Here is a 22,857-nt window from a genome sequence, read left to right as displayed (position 1 = left end):
TGCCACACTTTCTCCCCCATAGCTGGGAGGCATAAAAGATAGTTACTTTCTTTGGAGAATCACAGTCCCATTCAAGTTTATCAACTTGTGACAACACAGCATGAGAACAGAGTCCTGGCTGGCTGGGGATTCACAAGTCCAGTGGCCTCTGTACAAACTGAGGACAAAGGTGGTGACCATCAAGGCCATTATGCACCACTACCCAGTGATCCATCTCTGAAGCAGTGTGGAATGGAGCAGCTCTCCCTGTTTAGGTAACTTTCCCTAATCCTTAGGTAACTTTGATCCTTGTTCAAGATTACCATTTCCAACCAAAAACCATTTTAAGTCTGAACTGTCCTGGAGGGGAGTGTCCCTCTCTGGCAGACATCCCTTGACACTGTTCTCACTTCTATCACCTACCATGTCTGGACCAGTCCAGGCAAAGTTCCTGTCAAGTTCTGCAGCCACTTGCTCCAGGGGAGAGATATCCTCCCCGAAATGCCCTGTCCTCCCCTGGAAGCCCCTTGTCTTTGCAGGTTGACATTCTTCACAGTGACTAGGATGACCTATGGTGGCTTTTGAAATCCTGGGCTCTCTCCAAGGACATTCCACTCAGCTACAAAGGACAAAGTCCAAGCAGAAAATGTCAGAGGTAAAAAGCCAAGAGGAATGAGGAGACGGACTTCCCGATCTTGGGACTGAGACCGAGAGGCAAAAGGACAGGAAGAGATTTGTTTTCAAGGCAGAGCTGTGAGGACATTAGGCTTCATTGGGTGCCTAGATCTTTGTCCCGGTCCATTCTGGATTACTCCAGGGGTAATTACTCCAGAGACTTGACCCATGATGTGTTGCTTCAGTTCCTCAAGCATTCCTAAGAACATCTCCAGACAGGCACACTATGTCCCCAGAATGGCACCCTGCCAAACCCCTCGGAGATTTGTACACAGAATACAGCACACCTCTGCCATCTGGACATTCACACTATAACTCTCCCAAGGTGTCCTACATCAGATCCCTCCAGGTTCAGTATCACGCAAGTTTCCAGAGCCAGCTACATGAACAGTTGTAAAGTCAACTCATGTTCAAACCCTCTGTGTACTTCATTTAATGCTCTGCTAGCCACATATTAAAGTTCTGGCTTCTTTAATATGGGACTCTTAGGACCATGTTGCACCAAAGCCTGAAAATCACGTTGCCAGTCTAGAGATTCATAAAAAGTTTAATAATGAAAACCGGGAATATCACTCAGTTTGGAATGATAATGGCTCCCGTACACTCATGTTTGAATACTTGATCCCCAGTTGGTGGAACTGTTTGAGCAGGATTAGGAGCTATGGCCTTGAAGGAGGTGTGCCATTAGGGTCAGGCTTTGTGGTTCCAAAAGACTAGCAATATTCCCCGTGTGTCGATTTCTCCACCATTATGAACCCTACCCTCCAAAACCATAAGCACCATATTAAATGCTTTCTTCTCTATGTGGCTTTGGTCACATGCTTTATCACAATAAAAAGGTTACTAAGACCGTTGGTCAGAATGTTTGCCTGGCAGAGACAACGCCTTGGGTTCAATCCTCAGCCCTGCATAAACCAAGTGTGGTGACACACATCTGCAATCCAAAGATGGGAGGATCAGAAAGTCAGGGTCATCCTTGGCTACATATTTAATCTAAGGATGGCCTAGAATAAATTAGACACTAGATAGATAGATAGATAGATAGATAGATAGATAGATAGATAGATAGATAGACAAACAACAGACAGACAGATAGAATGACAATGACAATGAGATTGAATGGAGAAAACATACCCAGGGATTCCGTCCTATGCATCCCAGCTGATGAAGACTCATTATGAACATTACCTTCTATCTCAGATTTGGGGTCATCACTGGAGCGTTCCTAGGAGTGCTTGGGAATGGGGATGAGAGTGGTCCCTCTCCTAGGAGGAGCTAGCAGAAGCCTGTTTATCACAAGTCCAATCTCAGGGCCAGCTCCCATGCAGCTCTGCCTGACAATTTAGCCAACACTGGGCCCTTTAATTTATCGCACTAATGTAGTTAGACACTGGTCCCCGGAGTCAGGCCATCTCACAGGCTCTGAGGAGAGGCCGTGGAGGAAATTTATGAGCCGAGGCTTATCCCTCACAGCCTCTATAAATGGGAAAATCTTTACCTTCATGGAGTAATGTGTTTGGTCCCCAAGCAGAAGAGAAAATTAAGCCCTTCACCCAGTGCTCTGCACTGTTGGTTTTTACAGCTTGTCCCCCAAGCCTGTGCAGCTTAAACACCATTTGTAAGCAGGCTTCCTTGGTAGAGACTGCAAACCCAATTATGCAGATAAAGTTCCCATATTCTATCCTAGTGGCATGTCACCATTAATGGTACCCATGACGGGGAGAAAGGGATGCATACACATCATGTGAGTCCTGAGCTAAGTACATGGGGGTGCTGGGCTGGCTGGCCACTCAGGATTTTGCATGTTGAAATCAGTTTGCAGATGGCCTAATTAAAACACATCAAAAGATAATTCAATGGGAACTAAGGCTCCTATCACATTAAATACAACTACAAAAATCTCACCTTAAAGCACCTCCAAGGGGTTGGGTGCGTTGCTTGTTTCTTTTTGAGGGCTCCCAGCTCTGCCAGTAAAACCATTTCACCAGGAAAGCCACCGCACTTACATTAAGAGATGTGATAGATCTTAGAAAAGCCCATCTCAGAGCTGGGGGGCAACCAGGGCACAGTCAATGAGAACCAGACCAGTGTGTAGACCCGCTTGAAAGGCTAACAGGCTGCCAGCACTCTCTGATTCAGATCATCTAGGTTCAAGTCCTAACTCTACTACTAAGTTGCTAGAATTTGAACTATGAAATGGGGGCACTCGGGATGTTAGGTAACCCCATGCGTTCTGGATACTGTGATCAGATCTCAAGACCTCAGTTTTCAGTCCTATGTTCCATTACACCACACTGACCTGAACCATCCCTTGTCTCCAGGAATTCCTCAAACCCAGATAAAAGGGTTATCTGGGTCCACTCTTCAGGGATAGGAACCCATAGAGCATCAAGCAGGATCGAGCATTCATGAAATGCATTAAAGTGGACCTTCAAGGATTTATTGACCTGGCAGAAACTAATATCATTGACTGCCAATTGGAAAGGATCCAAAAATCATCTAAAAGATAAAAGACGGAACTGAACTTAGTGAAATTCTAAACGCTTCCAAAGTGCTGTGAATCCCTGGGTTTAATAACAGCAGGAGACGCAGACTGCGGCCTGCAGCTTGGTTAATGAGATTGGGCCAGCCTCAATTTCCTGGCTTTTATGGGGTCCTAGGGTCACAGATGATGTTATCATGGTAGGAAGCTGGGCAAAGGGTACATAGGAACGCTGCAACTTCCTGCATGTCTAAAATCATTTCAAAATAGTTAAAATTATGAGGCAGTGTTAGAAGTGGGGAGAGATTAAGGGGGTCCTTGGCAGGTTTTCAGCCCAAGACAGCTTCCAGACAGTTGGGCTCGGAAGAGAGAGATGCTGGGTGAACATCTGGAATGATTCTAAATCAAGCTACTCTGGAAAAACAAAAAAGAAAAAGAAAAAAAACCTATTTTCTCTCCTCTTCATTTACTAAAATACAAAGAAGTTTATATTTTAGCCACAACTTAAAGAATTAATCTTAAGCAGTGAGACGCAGATCTGTGTATTGTTGCATAATAAACATTTACTGGCAAAACTTTCCAGCGTGATAGTCATGTAAGGACATCCGAGGAGGACTGAGGGAGACCTAACACACAAAAAGGGACTAGGGACCATCTGGTGAGGATCTGCCAGCGTGTTTGCAGGCAGGGCAGAAAGGCTGGCGCTCACATGTCATCAGCGCAGAATACAGCTGTAGCAGTCCAGCTGTAGACAAGGGGCAGAGTGTCCTGACAGAGGGCTAGGGAACCACAGAAACATCTCCTGGAGACACGGTTCCCTGTGGGCGACGGCAGGGCATGAGATAGGCAGGCAGCGTTGGGGTCCACTACCAGGCAGCAAGGCAGCAGCAGCAAAGGGGAAACCCATGGCAGGACTCTCCAGAGAACTCTCTAGAAGCAGCAGTGGGAAAGAGAAAGAACAAATCAAGTTCTATGGAAGAGGGCAAGGCAAGATAGCGTTGGTCACTGAGGTAATCAGTGTGGATGTTTAAGGTGCCTAGTTTCCATCCCTGACCCAGGCTGCCTGAATTACCACTGAACTCAGGTTAACAGCCCGTGCTCGCGTCTCGACTCTGTGGTTGTTTCAGTACCGTTTTTAAGACTATTGTTCTAGCTGTCTACCATGGCTCCCTTCTCTTTCCTGTTCACAAGCCAACTGCTGCAAAGGAGACAAGGCCTCCAGTATTTTTTTTCAGTCTCTCTTTTCTCCCTGGTTTTCCGAACCTCAAAGCAGCTGCTGGCCAGCAAGGCTCAGGTGGGTGTTCATGACCTATAGATGAAACTGCACGTCACAATTTGGGGTCAGACTACGTTTTCTTAAGAAGGAGGCTAAAGAGCAAATCAAGCCATTCATCTTAGCAGGTCTCTGTAGCTACAAAGGCAGTGACAGGGTGGGGAACCAAACAGATGGAAAAGACTGAAGCCATCCATGCACTGTGGCCCAAGACACTTCTGCCCATTCTCGACTGCCTTCTTTCCATCCATCAGCCTGGCCACACATCCACTCAACTGTCCAATACTCTCCTTCCAATCCTGAATAAGATTCATTTCCTATTTCAAAGGGACCAAGTGGTAGAGATAAAACAAAGGCAAGTGTGTTCCATCAGCTCACTGTCACAGATGATGCCCAAGTCTCTGGCTTGGCTGCTGTGGAAATAGAGGGTGGGACCACTCACAAAGAGAAGGAAAACAGATCTAAAGCACACACACACAGACACACACACACACACACACACTGCAGAGCAAGGGAAAGTGAGTTGTCTCTAGCAAATCTGGACATGAGACATGAAGGCAGTCACAGAGGAAGTCGCGACAGACACTGAGGACAGATGAGGCGCGTTCCCATAATCACTGTTCTGATTACCTATCCCTCATCTTCAATGTGAACGAACTACAAATGCCCCTCAGAGAATGGTTGCAATCACTGCCAAGTTCCAGAGAGCGCTTTCTACCTAAAGAGTTGGACCCAGACAGCTCTATGTATATACACGTATGCACATGTGCACCTATGTACACATAGATGCCTTCAACAATCTAATCAATCAAACTAATAGGAGACCAAAGAATGTCCATGTCTTTCAAAGCCCTGCGTGGTTTCTAGTGCAGCACCCCTGATTTAGGGTCCCTAACTTTCCTCCCAACTTTACCTCTTTGTACAGTTAAGAGGCCATTAGTTAGAGTGCTAGCAACAACACCATGAGAGAGCTATGTTGGTTCATTTGGGAGAGGGGGGATGAACAATGTTTCAACTTATCTCTCATCTCCACCTCCCTCACGCACCTTTTTCTAGGGTAACTGTCACTGGACCCCTGGGGCTTGGCCCCCCTATGTTAGGCTGCTCTCTCTGCCTCCTAGTCCAGCACAATGCGAACAGCGCTCATCTCACAGGCCCAGTGCTGGCAAGCTTCCCTTTAGACAGAAAGCAGCACCCTTCAGCTCCCCAGGGAGTGACGACAGCTTCTCATTCTCCCTTGGGTCATTTCACATCCAGCCTGTCTCGTCTCCAACATCTCTCTACTACATCTCCAACAACGACGTCAAGCTTTGTGTGTTTGAACCTAGCTTAGACGAGGAAGAAGCCAGGTGCCTCTTTGTTGGGCAGTGGGGTCCTGCTTGTCTCCCTGACTCGGTCCATAATCCCTTATTTCCCCACCTAGTGGACTCTTGTCAGCACGGCCACGTCTTTAAATTCAGGCCTCTCTTTCTACACACTGTCTTCCACCACTCAGGGCAATGGAAAGTTCTGCAAAACTGAGTGGTACCTCTGGGATTGCCTCTCTACTCTCTGTACATCTCTGTGTATAAGTGGGTAGAGCAGGCATCTGGCTTTCTGGTTTCCTGAGGTCAGCTTGGGCCACGTGGCTATCTTGTTTGCTGGTCTGGGTGGCAAAGGGCCAGTTCAGAGTTCCCCAGTATCCTCCAGAGTCGTTTCGTAAAGATCAGGCAGAACTCTCCTAAATGGAGAGACCAACCCTGCCACAAAACACACAGCTTCACCACACTGAAGCTCGAGAGAGGCATGGAAATAAAGCATGTGCAAGGCTGGCCTGGGGACACAGCCAGACCCCCAGGACTGCACACTCTTGTCCACTGCCAACCCTGGCCAGGGAGGCCTCCAGCTTAGCCCCAGTGGAATTATTCACATGCTTTAGCCCAGCACAAGTCCTTAAAACACAACTTCTTAATGTCTCCTGGAGTCCCAATCACAGCCCCTTGTTTATGGATGTGGCCAGATCAGATAAAATTTCATTCTCTGAATTGGTTCCTAATTTAATTACTCCTCCAGATCAGCAGCGGACTCTCGCTGCTGCAGGGAAAAAGAACTAGAAAGCCACTGGCGCCAGGGCTTGCAGTTCTCGTTGGTATCTGGAGAAGATGAGACTCCCAGGCCTTTGTTGGGTGAGAAGTGGGCTGGGGCAGGGCAGTCACCATCTGTCCACCCACCCTCACCTTCTTCCCCAGGCTGGTCAAAAAGGCAGCCTGGGGTTTTACAAAGAATTTGGAAGAACATAGAGAATAACTGAATTGTAACTCAGAAACCTAGATTCATTCCTGGCTCTGTGTGAGCTCTGAGTCTATATGGAGGATCTGAACTATGTTCAGCAGAGTTCCTTTTGACTCAGCAATCCAGACTCATCAGTATATTTTCACGCATCACAACAAGCAAGGTCAAGACCCCATGTGTAACGAAAGCAAGACTGGGCCAGGGAAAGAAAAATAAATAAACCTTGTTGTTGGAAGAAAGTAAAAATATCCTTAAAACAAAACAAATAAATGTAACCCTAGAAATGGAAACACATAGACACGAATGTTTACAATAACGATGCTCATGAGAGCCAAAAACCTGGAGACAATGGAAATGAGCACCAGGGGACAATAGAATCAACAGAGCTGTGGCCAGTCCCCTCTGGCCGTTAGAAAAATGGACTTCATATGCTAACGTGAACAATACGAAGTGAAAGAACACCACAGAACATCCACAGAACAACACCATGTTCTTCACAATTCAGAGTTGAGGACCCAGATTGACAGAGACCAAAAGCTGTTTTGTAACTTTCAGGGCTACATGTGGTGGTGGTGGGAGGGGGAACAGTGGTAGTAGCAAGAAAGATGGCGCAGGCTTTCTTGCTCAGTGGGTGAAGGGCCATTAACATCGGCTGTGGTGATATGATGCACATACCTATGGATACACAAAACATCACACTATATACTTGGGTGAGCCGTATAGCACAGCATGTGTGACTTGTCAACTGGACTAGATTTAAAATCACCATGGAAGCCACCTGTGGCACATCTGTGAGGGTGTTTCCTGAAAGCGCTAACTAGAGAGGGAAGACAAGACCCACCCTGAAGGTGGGTGGAAGCCATCCCCACCACGTGCCAGGGTCCCCGACTAAATAAAAAGGCAAAGCAAACTGAGCACCAGCGTTTGCCTCTGTCTGCTTCCTGACCGTGGTTGCAACATGACCAACTGCCTCGTGTTCCTGTTACCATGCCTTCGCCACCACGGTAAACTGTACCCTCCAAGTGTAAGTCAAAATAAACCTCATTCTTGTTACTTTTGTCTGATATTTTTGTCACGACAATGAAAAAAAGTAACTAACACAGCATGTAGTATCTCAAAAAGGCTGCTTTTAAAAGAAAATGTTGAATGAGGTTGGTTTTTTTGTTGTTGTTGTTTTTGCTTTTTAAGGCCTGTTGTATGACTTTCAAAAATCAGCCAGATGAGAGCGATGTTCTGCATATACGAGTACGGGAGCCAGCCACGTCCTAGGCCATCTGAAGGGGAAGCCCTGTGAATAGACAGAGCTTCCTCTTGTAAATCTGAAGACTGGAGAGTGAGCAGCCCTGTGGTTTTCCCATTGATTTGTTTGCAACAGCTGAAAGCAAATTTATCTTCTCCCACTCAGACAGCAAGGGTGCTTCACCTGCTCTTTAATACATCATTTTTATTCTGAGCTAAATCATACACAAGGCGAAAGATTCGTGGATCCCCCATTGTTGGGAGCAGATGTTTCTCCCTGCTTTGGCCTGACAGATAACTCTGGAGAAGGGGTCCAGAGCACTAGCTTCCTTCTCTGGCTTCATGTGCCCCGCCCCCAGTCACCTCACTAAAACTGCTGTCAAGGAGGTGTCACATGGCTCCTCAGAGTTAGCACAGTGTAAATGCCAGGCTGGGACAGTTCTCAGAATGAGCACCCTTCCAGTCCTCATCCTGTCTTTCTGATAACTTTCTTAGGCAAGCTCAGCACAGCCTAGAAGCAGCTACTTCCTCATTTTCAGTGTAATGCCCTCCCATTACTGGACTGAAGCCTGCCAGGAACAGGTTATCTGCATTTAAAACAATGACAAATAGTGAGGCCCACACCACTGTGAATCAAATATAAACACAGATAGGAGTAGCGTGTTCCCTTAGTTCAACACCTAGAATCCACGAGCTGTCCCTTCCCAGGGTCCTCACTCCCAAGTCCTATCACATGGGTGAGGAGGTTAGGTAACTAGAAGTCGCATGTTTGGTAGTGGGTAACATAGAACTCTGCTCCTCTGATGTTGGGCCACCTTCCCATTCACTTCCTTTTCCACGTAGGGCTCAGTATCCCAGGACTGTTATGAAGGAAAAGCTCCCAAGCAGACCAGGAGGCATTCCTAGAAGTCCATGCCCTTTGAGAGACAGAGATGAGCAAGGAAAGATGGATCATCCTGCCTCAGGGAGTCCTCGCCCAAAGCTGTCAGTGTTCAGTGACTGGAGAAGGCAGCCTCATCCAAGATAAGGCACTCCATTCAAAAGGAGCCAGAAGTGGGAATCATAGGGGGGGGGGGGCAATAGCCCTGAAAATGCCTTTCTGGGGTCCTCCCATTGCCCTTCATTTGCCCTTCAGCCTGCACTGAGGAGGCTGCTCCATGAGTGTTCCAGCAGCTGCAGCAGCCTGCTTCCCTCCTCTTCCAAGCCAAAGAGCTATTATTTGTTTGTGGTTGTGTGTTGCTGCTATTTGAGATGGGGCCTCACCACATTGACTAGTCTGATCTTGAACTCCTGGCTTCAAGAAACCCATCCTCCTCCTCCTCCAAGGATGAAACTCAGTCTTAAAGAAGTAAGGAAATGTCACCTGATTCATCAGATTTCCTCATCACTGCATCATCACTCAACATGAGCGTCACCCATGCTGGATTGCCTGACAAAAGGAACCCAAGAGATGATGTATTTGGGCTCTAGGTCCATTGTGGTAGAGAAAGATATAAACAGGCAACTCCACCCAGTGTCAGGAGCTTACAGCTGGCAGCCAACCATGAGACAAGAATTAGGACCAGAAAAACAGCCAGGCTACGGTATTCTAGACCTGTCCCTAGATGCCACAGCTGCCACTCAAACCCCATCTCCAAGCAGTGCCACCACCTGGGGACCAAGTACTCAAGCAAAGGAGTCTGTAAGAGACATTTCATACTCAAAGCATAGCATCCTGCCCTACCCTGTTCTATATAATAAGCACCTGGCCATCTCATAATGTAAAATTCATTCAAACTTCAAAAGTCCCCATAGTCTTAGAGTTCTAATACTAAATTCAAAGTATCTTCTACAACTCATACAATCTCTTAACCATGAGTCCCTGTAATAGCAAAAGCCAGGTAACATGTCTTGAATATACAATGGTGTGGAATAAACATTCCCATTAGGGTAGAAGGGCCCAAGGCAAGACCAAAACACAGCAGGGCAAAACCAAATCCTGTAGCTTCATATCCATCCCCTCAGGTAAGCCCACCCATAAAGTCTTGTCACCTGTAACACATGTAGTCTCTTTGGTTTCTGGTTTCACTCAGTACCTGTGGCTTTTCTTTCTTTCTTTTATTTTATGTATATGGGTATTTTGTCTATATGTGTACCTAGTACACGCCTGGTACCATAGATCACCAAAAGCTGGAGTTACATTTGTAAGCAGCTATGTGGGTGCTGGCGATTGAACCTGGGTCCTTTGTACGGGAGCAGCCAGTGCCCTTAACCACCGAACTTTCTCTCCAGCCCTGCCTGTAGCTCTTAACAGATGGTCCCTTTTCCTGGCATGTAGAACATCCCCAGGTCTCTGTTGCAAATTTGGCTTCATCCTCACAGTTCCACACTCAGAATGTGGTGTCCCTCTTCATTGCTTGTCCTTCACAATTGTTCTCTGGAACATTGGTGCGAGTCTCCATGACCCCTGCAGCTCTTGAGCATTGCATGTTCAAGCCAGAACAATTTGGACAAAGTCAAATTCTGCCAAAAAAAAAAAAAAAAAAAAAAAAAAAAAACCTCAAAATGAAGCCTGACTCCCTTAGACCTTTGGCTGCAGTGGGCCCAAGGGCCTGGATGACTAAACCTGGGAAAACATTTGCCTAGGTTGGAGGAGGGTACCCTGGAGACTTTATCTTCTGGCTTTGAGATAGGGTTTCTCTGTGTTAGCAAACCTAACTGTCCTGGAACTTGATTTACAGACCAGGAGGACCTTGAACTCACAGAGATCCACCTGCCTCTGCCTCCTCTATGCAGGGATTAGAGCAGTGTGTTACCACACCTGGCTGGCTTTATTTCTTACGTGCTTTCTTCTCTTTTTCTTATTTATTATTTACTTATTTATTTATTTATTTATTTATTTTGGTTTTTCAAGACAGGATTTCTCTGTGTAGTGTTAGCTGTCCTGGTACTCATTCTGTAGATCAGCTCTAGCCTCCAACTCAAAGATCAGCTCACCTCTGCCAACCAAGTACTGGAATTCAAACTGTGTATCATCACCCCCATCCCCAGACACTCATCAATGTGGAAAGGCACCTACTCAGGCAGACTCACCTCGTCTTTTGGTGATTGTTCCTAAGATAGCATGAGTTACCCTGAGACTTTAGCTGCACAAGACAGTGTTTGTTGACCAGGCAACCAAGACTTAACCCTACGCTCTTGCAATGTGTGGGCATTCCCCCAGGAGACTCAAGTCTTGCTCCTTTCTCTAGCTCAGGATGACCTTCAACCATCCCCCCTTCTTCCCACGTTCTAGTGTGTGAGTATGTGTGTATAATCAACTATGTTCCTCCTTCTGTCCATCTGTCTTGTGTCAGTTTAATTTGTAACCCAGCCAAGAATCTAGATGTGAAGGGAGGACACTTTTCACCCCGTTATGCTTTCAATCCAAGGCTGATTCAGAGGAAGTCCCAGAACTGACTGTCCCCCCACGCAGGGCAGGAGGTCTAGCCCAGTTCCCATCAGCCACTAGATTTGAACTCAGAAAACAAGGCAGGCCAGAGCAGCAAGCAAACACTTGACAGATCTGGGCTTAGTTTCCTGAGGACGAGTGAAAAACCACACTGTCTCAGATATGATGATGGAGAAAGTTGTCACACAGATCTGCACAGTTCAACAGCAGCCGGGCAATGGGGACACAGGGTAGCAACATCATTCTGTTGTAGAGCAGTGGTTCTCAACCTGTGGGTCACAACCCCCACCAGAGTCACACATCAGGTATCCTGCTTATCACATATTTACATTACAACTTGCAACAGTACCAAAGTTACAGTTATGAAGCAACAAAAATAACTTTTTGGCTGGGGGTCACCACTCCATGAGGAACTGTATTACAGAGTTGCAGCATCAGGAAAGTTGAGAACCTCTGTCCTAGAACAATAAACAGTTCTGAAACAAAGTGCATGGTTAGAAGACACAGAGATCAACCAGGGCTACCGGACTATGAATAGGAAACTAAACCAGAAAACAGAGTTAGATGATCCTGTGGGGCCTGGGCTCAAAGTCTGCTACTGTTCCTGATAGCTCTGCAACTCAAAAAAGTAGGGAAGGGGCAGCAGTGTGCACTGAGACTCACCACCAGCAGCCCTGATTCATCAGGGCCACTAATTTCTTGGAGGCCCGGAGATCCGTCATGCACACAAAGTAAACATGGTCTGGTATGTGTACATTTGGAAGACTCTTTATATAAACAGGTTCACAAATTGGAGGAAAACAATCCTCTGTAGACCAATAGTCTGATTTGGGGTTTAGAAACTACAGTCACTAAAAATACACACTAGGACATACTTTATATTTTTAATGCAAATATTTACATTCCAAACAAAGGAGACTGGAACCCTAAGACAAGCTATATGTTCCAGGCACACAAAATGCTAACGGCCCCTGGCTCTTGCCTGAGCACATGACTCCTGTTTATATTCTTGGAGCAGCAACCAAATTCCCATAACATTCTCCCCCCAATTCTCAAGTCACATTAAAAAAAAGCTGTAATTGCTTTTATAATAACACCTCAAATGTGATACCGGGAGTCCACAGTCATTACACCAGGCTCTTCTAGAAGGTCAACAAATGTCAACTCCTGGGTCATTGTACCAAATCCAGAATCCCTATCTTCCGAGTATACACAAGCATCCCCAGGAGACCAGCTCTCAGGTGAGTCTTTGTAAATTGATGCATGAACTTAATACATAGCGATCAGTCTCAACAAGGAGTAGGGTCCAACGACAAGAAATTGACAAGGGCCCAGGCCCTCTTCTCTCTATCAAGGGGCTCAATAGGCCAGGTAAACAGACGTTACCTAGAAAACCAGAACATAGCACACACAGAAAGGGTTCAAATCTGAGAAATACAAGAGAGTGGAGCTACAGAAGCTCAGAGGAAAGATGCTGTATGTGGCGGGGTTAAGGGGGAACATGCGAGATGGCAGCAGTGCCTGCCCAGGCTTCCTAGTGGGAGTGATCCTAAGTGAGGGTGAGGACACAAGGAAGAATGAGCAGATGCAAGACTTCCCTTCTCAGTGGCTAGGAGACCTGAGTAGAGCTAAGTCTAGGCTGGCTGGTCAGGGAACTTAGCACAAAGACAGAACTCTACCTGGTAAGAGCGTAAGCCAATAGCAGGCACACCGTATGCCAAGTGTCCCAGCATAACACATAAGTTCAGCAGTTTGAGATCAACCTCAGCTACATAGCAAGACAAAACGGAGGAAGGAGGTGGGGGAGAACTCTACTGCCAGTTGAGAGCCACCACCCCCCCCCCAAAAAAAAAAGAAAAAGAAAAAGAAAAGGACCCTGGCTACCAGTCAGCCATTACCTCCATTCAAGTGAACTGCATTCCTCTTTGAACGCAGCCTGGAATCTAAATAGAGTCACTCCCTGGAATGACAAACCAGGTAGTCTCCCATAGTAAGTACCAACACAGAATCGATGTATCACATGTACACTTGGGCCATCCTGTCCACTGCATCCCCAAGAGAGGACAGGGACCAACCCTTTATCATGGGCCAAACACTGTGCCCAACACTTTGCTTCCAGACAGAGGAAGAAAGCAACACGTATCACCCCTCCAGTGTCTACGCCAGGTAGCATCTATACAGTCCTGGGAATACAGAAGTGAGACATAGACCTTCACTACTTGCCTTTTGGTAAGCAGACACTCCTACTGCCTCCAGCAAGGAGGAAAGGACCTGTCCAGGAGGGGGAAAGCCCACTCCAGCCACACCAGGATGGTGTGCAGACTTGCTGAGTTAGTCAAAGCATCTCATGGTATACCTTATCCATCATACTGCCTCAACAGACTTGCCAACCTCAGCTTCCGACAAGAACAAAAGTCACATTTGATCTCCACCAGAAAAGTGGCTGGATGTTGGGAGTATCCCTGAACCGGAACTTGTACTATTTATAATAAACCACTATACAGGCAGAGGTTGTTAGCTTAGGTGTTTGGATGAGGAAACTATGATACATTAAGCCTTGCTGCCAGGGTCAAGGGAATAAGAGGGAAAACACAGCAGGAACTTGAATCAGAATTGCCTTGAAGCCGTGACAGGCTCTGCCTGGGGCTTATATGGTTTCTCTGAGTGGTTAGGGTGTCCAAGCCCTGAGCTAGGAGAATGTCTGCACTGTGGCCCTAAACATGCTGACCAGAAGTGCCGCCTACTCTTCTTTGCATTGACTGAGATCATTCATAAGCAGATAATGCTCTAAGACCCATGCATCAAGGGTGCAGCCTAACACTGCAAGGATCCCCCCTCTAGCCTCTCCTACTCGGCCATGCAGGTTGGGTTATGTGCTGACGGAGCCATGGGCCCAGTACCCGCAGGGAAGCGAGCACAGAAAAGCATGTCTTCCTCCTAGGTGGCCGTCACACTATCTTTTTGACCACAAAGAACAAAACAGCCCAGCAGGCACATATTCCATTTCCAGAGAAAATGTGAAACCATTGGCCCCAGAACACTGTAAGGAAAACAGAATTGTGCCCAGCCTGTATCTAATTATCTGCTCATGTTGGGGTATTTTCCAGACACCTGGGTGACTAGGCTGCCTGCTTCAGTGTTCCTACCACAAACACAATTCTGGACAGTACCCAAGTTTTCTTTCTCTCTTTCTCTCTTTCTCTCTTTCTTTCTCTCCTTCTTTCTTCCTTCCTTCCTTCCTTCCTTTCTTTCTTTCTTTATTTCTTTCTCTCTCTCTCTTTCTTTTTTTAATGACACCCTCTGCTTTTGAGGACTTGCCAGCCTTACTTTCCTCAGAAAGCTAAAATGCCTGAATCGAGATGAGTCCTAGAGATGTAAAGGAGGCGTCAGGAGCACGCGCCCCATCCAGGAGCTCCCTTCCCACACCCATTCCCCTTTCAAGCTCAGAGAAGGGCTCAAGATGTGACATTCAAAGGCCAGCTAAACCAGCATTTTTTTTTCTTGAGAGTGACCTGGTCTCTACCTTGTTTAATATAACAGTGTTAAATAGCACCCACAGGCCCTGTTCCTTCTCTGGACAGATGAGAAGATGGCACAGACCAGCCTCAGGAAACATAGCTAGAACAAGGTGATCTCTGTCTCTCTGTCTCTCTGTCTGTCTGTCTCTCTCTGTCTCTCTCTGTCTCTCTCTGTCTCTGTCTCTCTCTCTCTCTCTCTCAATGCTTTTCTCTTTTTTCATTGCATATGCTAGGCAAGCCCTCTATCACTGTACTATATTTTCAGCCAAGGCCTCAGAGTAGACTATATTGGAGGAAGGATATGATGCTCTAGGCCAGTGGTTCTCCACCATCCTAAGGCTGCAACGCTTTAATATAGTGCCTCATTTGTGCTGAGCCCCAACCATACAGTTATTTTCATTGCTACCTCATAACTGAAACTTTACTACTGTTATGAATTATGATGTAAATGTCTGTTTTCTAGTGGTCTTAGGCGACCCCTGTGAAAAGGTTGTTTGACCTCCAAAGGAGTCATAACCCAAGGGTTGAGAAACGCTGCTCGAAGGAAATATACATATGAGGGGTCCGGGTGGAGGGTGCCATGCAATCTTAGGCCTCAGAGATATCTTTCCATCTTCAGTCATGAGTTCTATAACCAAAAAAGTTAAAATAAAATATACCACAAAAACCCAGTGCTCCCTGAGTGCATTGCCAGGCATTGTTCCTGGCACCTGGAAGGGGCTTTGCTCTTTTATAGGACACCTGGGTGACATCATCCCCAAAGCTCCAACCTCCAAGCTACTCACCAGCCTCCCACTGTACTTTCCCAAGGCCCCTCAAAGACGTCTGTCAGCAGCATTATGTAATTCTGACTTGCACAAGTTCTGCCTCGCCCACTAATCTATCTCATCGCTGAACAGGGACGGCGTGCTGAGAGCTGACTCTCTGCCCCCGTGCACCTGGCCCGGGGCCACACCTAAAGGGAACGCATAAATACTGTACAGAGCTACTGCATAAGACAGAGAGGAGGCTCCCCTTCCCCGGGCATCCTAGCAAATTCTGTAAAGGACAGAAATTGCTTCCCACTTGTCAACCCTGAGACAGACAGACACACACACACATACACAACCACTTATGATCGGCACAGCCTTCTCCTTCTAGGTCCAGGCCTGTCCCCACTCCAGTTCCATCATCCCTCCCCGCACATATAAATAACCAAAATCATGGGGGGGGAGGGTTCATTGCCCTTCCCCGGACCGCTGAAAGAGGCAAAAGGACAGAAACATCTGTGGGACTAGCCTAGCGCAGGGCTAGCTGTGAATGTATAGGGACACAGCTAATGACAGCTATTATCAAAAACAGCCTTGCTGCTCAGTTCTCGTATTTTAGAAAAACAGTCCCTATTGGCCCACATCAGCACAACCCCTTTTCTTCCTGGATATTAGGCTGGATAAGCTAAGCATGCACCCACCACCTCTATGTTCACCTCGGGATGTGGAGAGCCAGGGCTTTATGTGTATCATTAGGTCCTAGTGTTTTCAGAGAAGAAGCAGTCTCAGGGACCGTGATAGACCCCAATACTTAAGAACTGTGTAAGTTGAAACACCCTGTCTGTACAGTCAACAAGCTAAGAACAAACATGATCTCTTTATTCCCAGCTGGAGGACCAAACTGCCCTTCGAGGTAACTCAATATCTACGGTACCTGAGCCTCCTTACAGCCCAGAAAGAGATGAAGGTTGCTTATTCCCATTGAGTCAACAGTCGCTTCTAAACCCTACACCACTGAAGACACATCTTCTGAGTGACTGCTCAGAGGACTGACACTCCCGCACCAGCCACAACTTTTGAAAAACATCTCCTCTCTCACACAAATGGTCTTCAAACAATGTCTCTACAAATAGGGGCCAGCTGAAGCTCCAGAAGAGGAGCAGGCACAAAGTGACAGCTGCCAACTCCAAGGGCTGTCTTTATCTGGGACTTTGTAAGAGACCCAAGCCAGCAGAGTGGCCATAAAGAGCTGCAGCCCAGGCTCCTCTCCACCCCCACAGCCAACCCCCCTCTTGCACGTGCTTTGCCTCACTCTTGCTCCCAGGCCTGCAACTTAAGGATCATTTGTCTGTCCGACACGGGCATGTCTGTCTGTCCCTCTTAAAAGAGGGCAAGCCCTTTGTCTGTCCTATCCCCAAGGTATCCCTAGGCTCAAGGGTGGGATCTATTTGGTAAACAAAAAGTTTTATGTCAAGTCTCACTGTCCATTAAGGCGGTGCATGGATTAGCTATGGACACATGACACACAGCATGTGGAGGGACCTAGGCAAGCCCAATAGCCCCAGGTATGAAAAGTAGCACATTAGTCCTTATCTGTATCGGTGTGGGTCTTCTTTAACATAGCAGCAAGGGGTCAGATGTGGAGCTTTGAACTGGGGAAGAGCATTCACCACCACCACCACCACCACCACCACCTCCTCCATCATCCTGAGATTCCAGCCCACGCTTCCATATCTAGGGTTAAGAACTGTGTTGAGATTACAAGAGCCGTGAACAACTGGCTAGAGTTGAACAGAGGGTTTCCTCTGTGTTGCTCACCTGCTAAAGGTGTCTCCCTCCTCTTCCCAACACACACACACACACACACACACACAACACACCACACAATCTCCAACTTGCTATCTTCAGGTTCAAAGCTCCCAGCTCCCAGGGCCCAACTTGTTAATCTGAGATTACTCCCCAGCTCCTTCTCAAGGTTTGAATAAGCAAAGTCCCCTTGGCTCTGGTCCCAACCTTTCTATCAAGTGTAGCTTCTTCCTGATGCAAGGATTAATCTCTTGGAAACGTGGAAAGCCAGGCCCCTCTTCAGACACAGGGAGGAAAGGATGAAGATGGAAGAATGGCAGGTAACAACAACACTGGATCTTTGGCTAGAACAGTGATCCAGGTTCTGCATGCATCAAAAAACAAATGATCACCCAGTCTCCTCAGTGCTGTTTCCTTCAGGAGACCCTGCGATAGCTACCTGGGAGCAAGACCTTGGGAGGAAGCCTGGACCCAGAGCTTCACTTTCTGTTCACCTCTGCCCTAGTAGAGAAACAACAATAGAAAGCCGCTTCCCCTCCAAACGCCATCTCTTGAGATGACAAAAAGAAAAAAGGAAAATTATCCTCACTTTTTCTTTAGTTTGGGGGAGAAGCAAACTTATTGGTCAAAACCAACCCAATTATAAACCATTTTTATTCCCAGGCTACTTTGAACAAAACCATATGTGTGTGTTTGTGGATCAGTCAACAGATCAACTTTGCAAAACCAGTCAATGTCATATTCTGCAGAAGGGAGTCTTGATTTTGCAATGAGACAGCTGACAGGAAAAATCAGTTGGAGAACAGGGGAGTTCCAAGAGACTTTGGGAGAGCCTCTGTACCTCCGGTTTCCTCTGTCTCACCTTGAGTAGAGGGGGCTACAGATGTTCTCAGATGAACTTTTGGGATGCTCACCCTAACCCAGGAAGTGATCCACACCGTCCAGTCAGGAACTGCAGAAAGTGGATGTTCTGAAGACCTAGTCCTCACTTACAGAGGCACCCCCACCGGCCCGAACGAAGTAGCAGTTGATAAAAGAGTAACCAGCTCAGAGTCGCTGGCCACAAGGCTTTCCTGAACTTCATTCCTAGAAACTCCATGCCATTAACGTACTCGCCACAGCGAGAGTCCAGCAGATCTATTAGGAGACTTAGGACAAGGTGCCCCTCCCCACCCCCAGCAGCTGGTTCCAACCCGGACAAAGCGCGCTTACTAGAGGTGCCCACGTCCAGCCACCAGTAGCCTAACAGTAAGCAAACCAGCCCTAGCATTGGGTTGCTCGCTCTAGCGGATCCAGGCAGGCAGGCAGGCAGGCAGGCAACGTGGACACTCGACCACGGTGGGGCAGTCAAACGAGGGTGCGCGGGACCTCGGAGTCCTAAACGTGAACACAAATGAGCGCAAGCCGGCCAATCGATTCGCCAGAAGGAGAAAGAAGGCGCTTCCCCAGCTCTCCATTCATTCCCTGCACAGTCTGGCTCCCCTCGCCCTGCCGCCATCCACGATCCCCTGGGCTCCACCCGGGCAAGTGCGCCAAGACCCGCTACCAGACACAACGCCCGCTTCCACTCCATCGGAGCACACAGCCCCACCGACTAGCACGCTACCAACATCCCCAGCGTCGCTCCTCGCGTCCGGGCCCCTGCCTTCTCGGCTTCCACCACCACCACCCGCCACCGCCGCCCCCACGGCTTAGCTCAGAGCAGCCTCGTTCTGCTCTCTGCTCCCCAGCTGGCCGGAGACACAGCTGAGACTCCCTAGTCAGGCCGCTTCGGGGACTAGGGTACAGCGACGAAGGGAAAAGCGGCGAGTAAAAAAAGTTGAGACTGGTCCCTCGGTTCCTCCCAGGCCTGTCCCCACGGTCTCTCCTCGGGAATCTTGCTCCCACAGACGCTGACGCCTGGGGCTGTTCCCCGAGACCCACACGAGCCTTCCCACCCAGAGCGGCAGTGCGGCTAGAGCCCGGATTCCCGAGGCGGCTCCGATTGGTACCCAGAGACAGTGGCAGATGCCCACGTACCTGCCCCAGGCTACGCCTGGAAACTTCCCCTAAAGTGTGCGGGGGAGGGGCAGTGAACACGACTAGGGGAATCCCGGTCCCCAGCTCTGCCTGTGGAGAGCTCGCTCCAGAAAATCGCCGATCTGTCTATTCATTGGCCTTATATCCAGTCGTCCTTCCCCCTCAGTTCCTGGTCGACCCAGGGTCGCGCGAATTCTGACTCCTTGGGGCGGTTCTGCGGGACAGCTAGCCGGTGCGTGCCCCGCGGCGTGCGTCCTCCGCCGGCCTCCAGCTGTCCACAGCGCCACCACGCCAGCACCGGGTCCTCTCTCTGTCTTGGAGCTCGGACCACATTCGCTCTGTCTAGGGAGGGGGCGTGTGAGCCCCGGCGCCGCCACCGGTAGTCCTTCCCGCAGGGTCCCCAGGCGTGCTGGGGACCTAGAGCACGGCCAGGACCGCGCAGCGAAAAGGACGCCTCCTACAGGGGACCGTGCCTGTAGCGAGGAGGCCTGACCGAGGGGTGCGGGCCCAAACCTGCCGGAGCTCGGCGCGCTCCAAGTTCATTGTCTGCCTGGGCCGCCGCCGCCTCCGCGTCCGGAGCCTCCGCGCAGGGAGTGAGGCTGCACACAGCCCTGGCGGTCCGGACTCCCAGCTCCCATTCCCGGCCAACCTGAGCGAACCCGCAGAGGGGCACCGGGACCCAGAGCCAAACCTCCGCCCGCCGCTACTCGCCACCCCCTGCCCAGTCACCCAGAGCCCAACTTGTACCTGAAAAGCCCAAGACGATCTCGGAAGCCTCTGCAGCTCCGACTCCGCGGGAGCGCGCGCCCAGCCCCGCGCTTAGCACCCCGCACCCAGGGCGCGTCAACCTGACTCCCCGAGCGCTGGGAGGAAAAGTTTGGGAGTGACTTGCAGATGGCGAATGAAACCTCTGAACAGAACCCTCCCCCCGCCCCATGTCGCGCTGACACACATCAGCTCGAGTCTGGAATGCAAGATCAAGGCGTGCGCGCCCTGCTGAGCGGTGGGTTTGGTCCCCGCCCCCTCGCCCAGCAAGTAAATACAGTTTGTGTATTGCGGTGACTCCGACAAGACAAAACCGAAACCTGGTGTGTGTGGCAGTGACCCGGTTACCAGAAACAGTTTTAAGGAACTTGGCAGTCTAGAGACAGCCCATACATTGATATTCAAGGCCACTGACGCGGGTGGTTTCGGCGCCCTCTGTTGTATTTTTGCATTCTACAAAGGCTGCCTAGCTCTTGGGCCCTGTAGGTTTGCTTCTTCTGAGAGGTAAGGTTCTACAGGACCCTGAGTACCACTGTCTGCCGCAGTGGCCTACGGGGACTGCTTCAAGGAAAGGCTCCAGTGATCGGCTGTGGGCTGAAGATGAAATCAGTTAACATGAAGAATGACACCTTAAACTCTTAAGACTTGTTCGGAACAGCCTTTGGAGCACCAAACCCCAGACTCTGGGGAACAGGATAGAAGCCACAGTCTTGGGCCTGCCCACGCTCCTATGGCCAGAGTCCAGCATCTTCTTTCTTGAAGCAACCGGGAAAATGCTCCCTAACAGTAAAATGCTGGCATATGTGCTAAAGGTGATTCTAGAGAACGGGAGCCCCTTTCAGTCTTGTTTGAGGTTCCCACCTCACCCCCAAAGTCCTAGAGTTCTGGTTCAGCATCCACGGGCGACTGATTCAGAGGTCACGATCAGAGGGCCATGACTGCAGATAGGAACCCTGGATGACAGGGGAGTTCTTGAAAACCACTGTCTAGCTTCCCAACAAATACTGCCTCTTATATAAAAATCTGCAAAGAAAGATTAATGAAGCAACGAGACTTCCCTCCCAGTCGGTAGACTGGATTGCTTTTCCCCCATGTAGACTTGGCTTAATGATTTGGAGGTCTTTATTATTTTTTTAAACAAAAACCTTTTTTTCTAAAAATACAATGAGCTGGTTTTTGCAGAGTTCACAATTCCCAATAGATAATGATGCCATTTTTCATGGTCTTACACACGTTGTGGCTTTGGGGTTTATTTATTAGCTCCGGAGAAAAGACTGCCTTTCAGTAAGGTTTATATATTCGAGTAATTGCACTGGGACACAGTGCAGGTTGCTGTTTAAGAGGGTGGGTTGTGCAGGCGCCTACAAGCAAAGTCCTGGGCCAGGCAGCTGTCAGACCAGGGCATGCAGCCGGTTTAAGCAAACACAGGGAAGGTTCTTTGGAAACAGCAAGGAGGAAATCCCTTCCTGTAAGAGTGTGTGGAACATGATCCCTGGGCCACACGTATGGGGACTTTCCAATACATACCCCATTATGGGGATGGCGCTGGGCCCACCCAGATGACTTTCAAATTCAGGTGTCAGAAATCACAGCTGACATGGGAACAAATTGTTTTTAAGTAAAATCCCTGGGCCACTTTGATATGAATTCCACCAGGTCTTTCCAAGGTATTATATATGTTCCTGAGCTTACCTGAAGAAGGATTTTTTTTTTAATTTTTCCCCCCTCAACATTAACTTCAAAAAATTAGCCTGTTATTCCAAAATGCTCTGACAACACCCAGTTGCCTCGTGTGAATGAAGACAGGGAGAGAAGAATGGATGGGTAGGTCTGTGAAGACAGCTGGAGCTCAGGCCTTCAGCAATTCCTAAGTAAGAGACAAAAGTGGAGGGGTGGGGGTGCAATAGGGTCCACACCTTTAATTCCAGCACTTTGGAGGCAGAGGCAAGTGGATCTCTGTGAGTGGAGCCTGATCTACAAAGTGAGTTCCAGGACAACAAAGACTACACAAAAACAAACAAACAAACAAAACGCCTGAAACCGAAAGAAACAAATACAGAAAGCTGAAGACAATAAGCACACCCATGCCCTGCCCAGACACTCATCCCAGGTTGCCTAGGTTCAGATTCTACCTCCACCACCTACTGAGCACTGCTGAGTAGCTCTTACCACTGAGTTATTGCTCCTAGCTCCTCAGTCTTCCACAGTGGTTACACAAGTACATTTTGTGTCACTATAACAAAATACCTGAAGCTGGGTAGCACCATAAAGAAAAGGGGTTTGCTTACTTCATGTTCCTGGAGGCTCAAGAGTCTATCTGGCAGACTCCCAAGGTGGCTCAGTCTATCACACAGCCAGGGGGTGGAGGGTGGGGGAGCACAGGTCTCTGTGTGTTCTGGTCTCTCTCTCTTATAAAGCCACAGGTATCTGATCACAGCACGTCCCTCACTGATGACCTTGTTTGATTCTGATTATAGAGCAGAGGCCTCACCTATAGTTGAGTGAAATTTCTACTCTTTAATATCACGATTCAGATTACATTTTACTCAATGCACACTTAGCAGACACACTTCCAAATGCTAACAATGACATACAGCTCCCCAGCTACCACCCCATGGTGTACAGGCTACACCTCTCCACAGCTTGACTTT

General features: G+C 48.5%; 1 protein-coding gene across 2 annotated transcripts in view; it reads right to left on the bottom strand.

Annotated features, from left to right (window-relative positions):
• Chst15 (carbohydrate sulfotransferase 15) overlaps window positions 1-20,341 on the bottom strand; it is an 83,937-nt gene extending 63,596 nt beyond the window's left edge. The window contains exon 1 of one of the 2 annotated variants that reach the window (XM_029479407.2): window positions 20,189-20,341. The gene's annotated coding sequence lies outside the window, so the exon portion shown is untranslated. Of the gene's footprint in view, window positions 1-19,441; window positions 19,954-20,188 lie in introns of those variants that run through there. The other variant, XM_029479409.2, reaches the window with a different exon arrangement.
• Between the last annotated feature and the right edge of the window lie 2,516 nt (window positions 20,342-22,857).

This window comes from Mus caroli, unplaced genomic scaffold, assembly GCF_978045245.1.
Source record: "Mus caroli unplaced genomic scaffold, Mus_caroli_1 scaffold_8, whole genome shotgun sequence".
NCBI lineage: Eukaryota > Metazoa > Chordata > Mammalia > Rodentia > Muridae > Mus > Mus caroli.
Note: the sequence above shows the minus strand (reverse complement) of the source record. Positions and strands in the feature narration are given on the sequence as shown.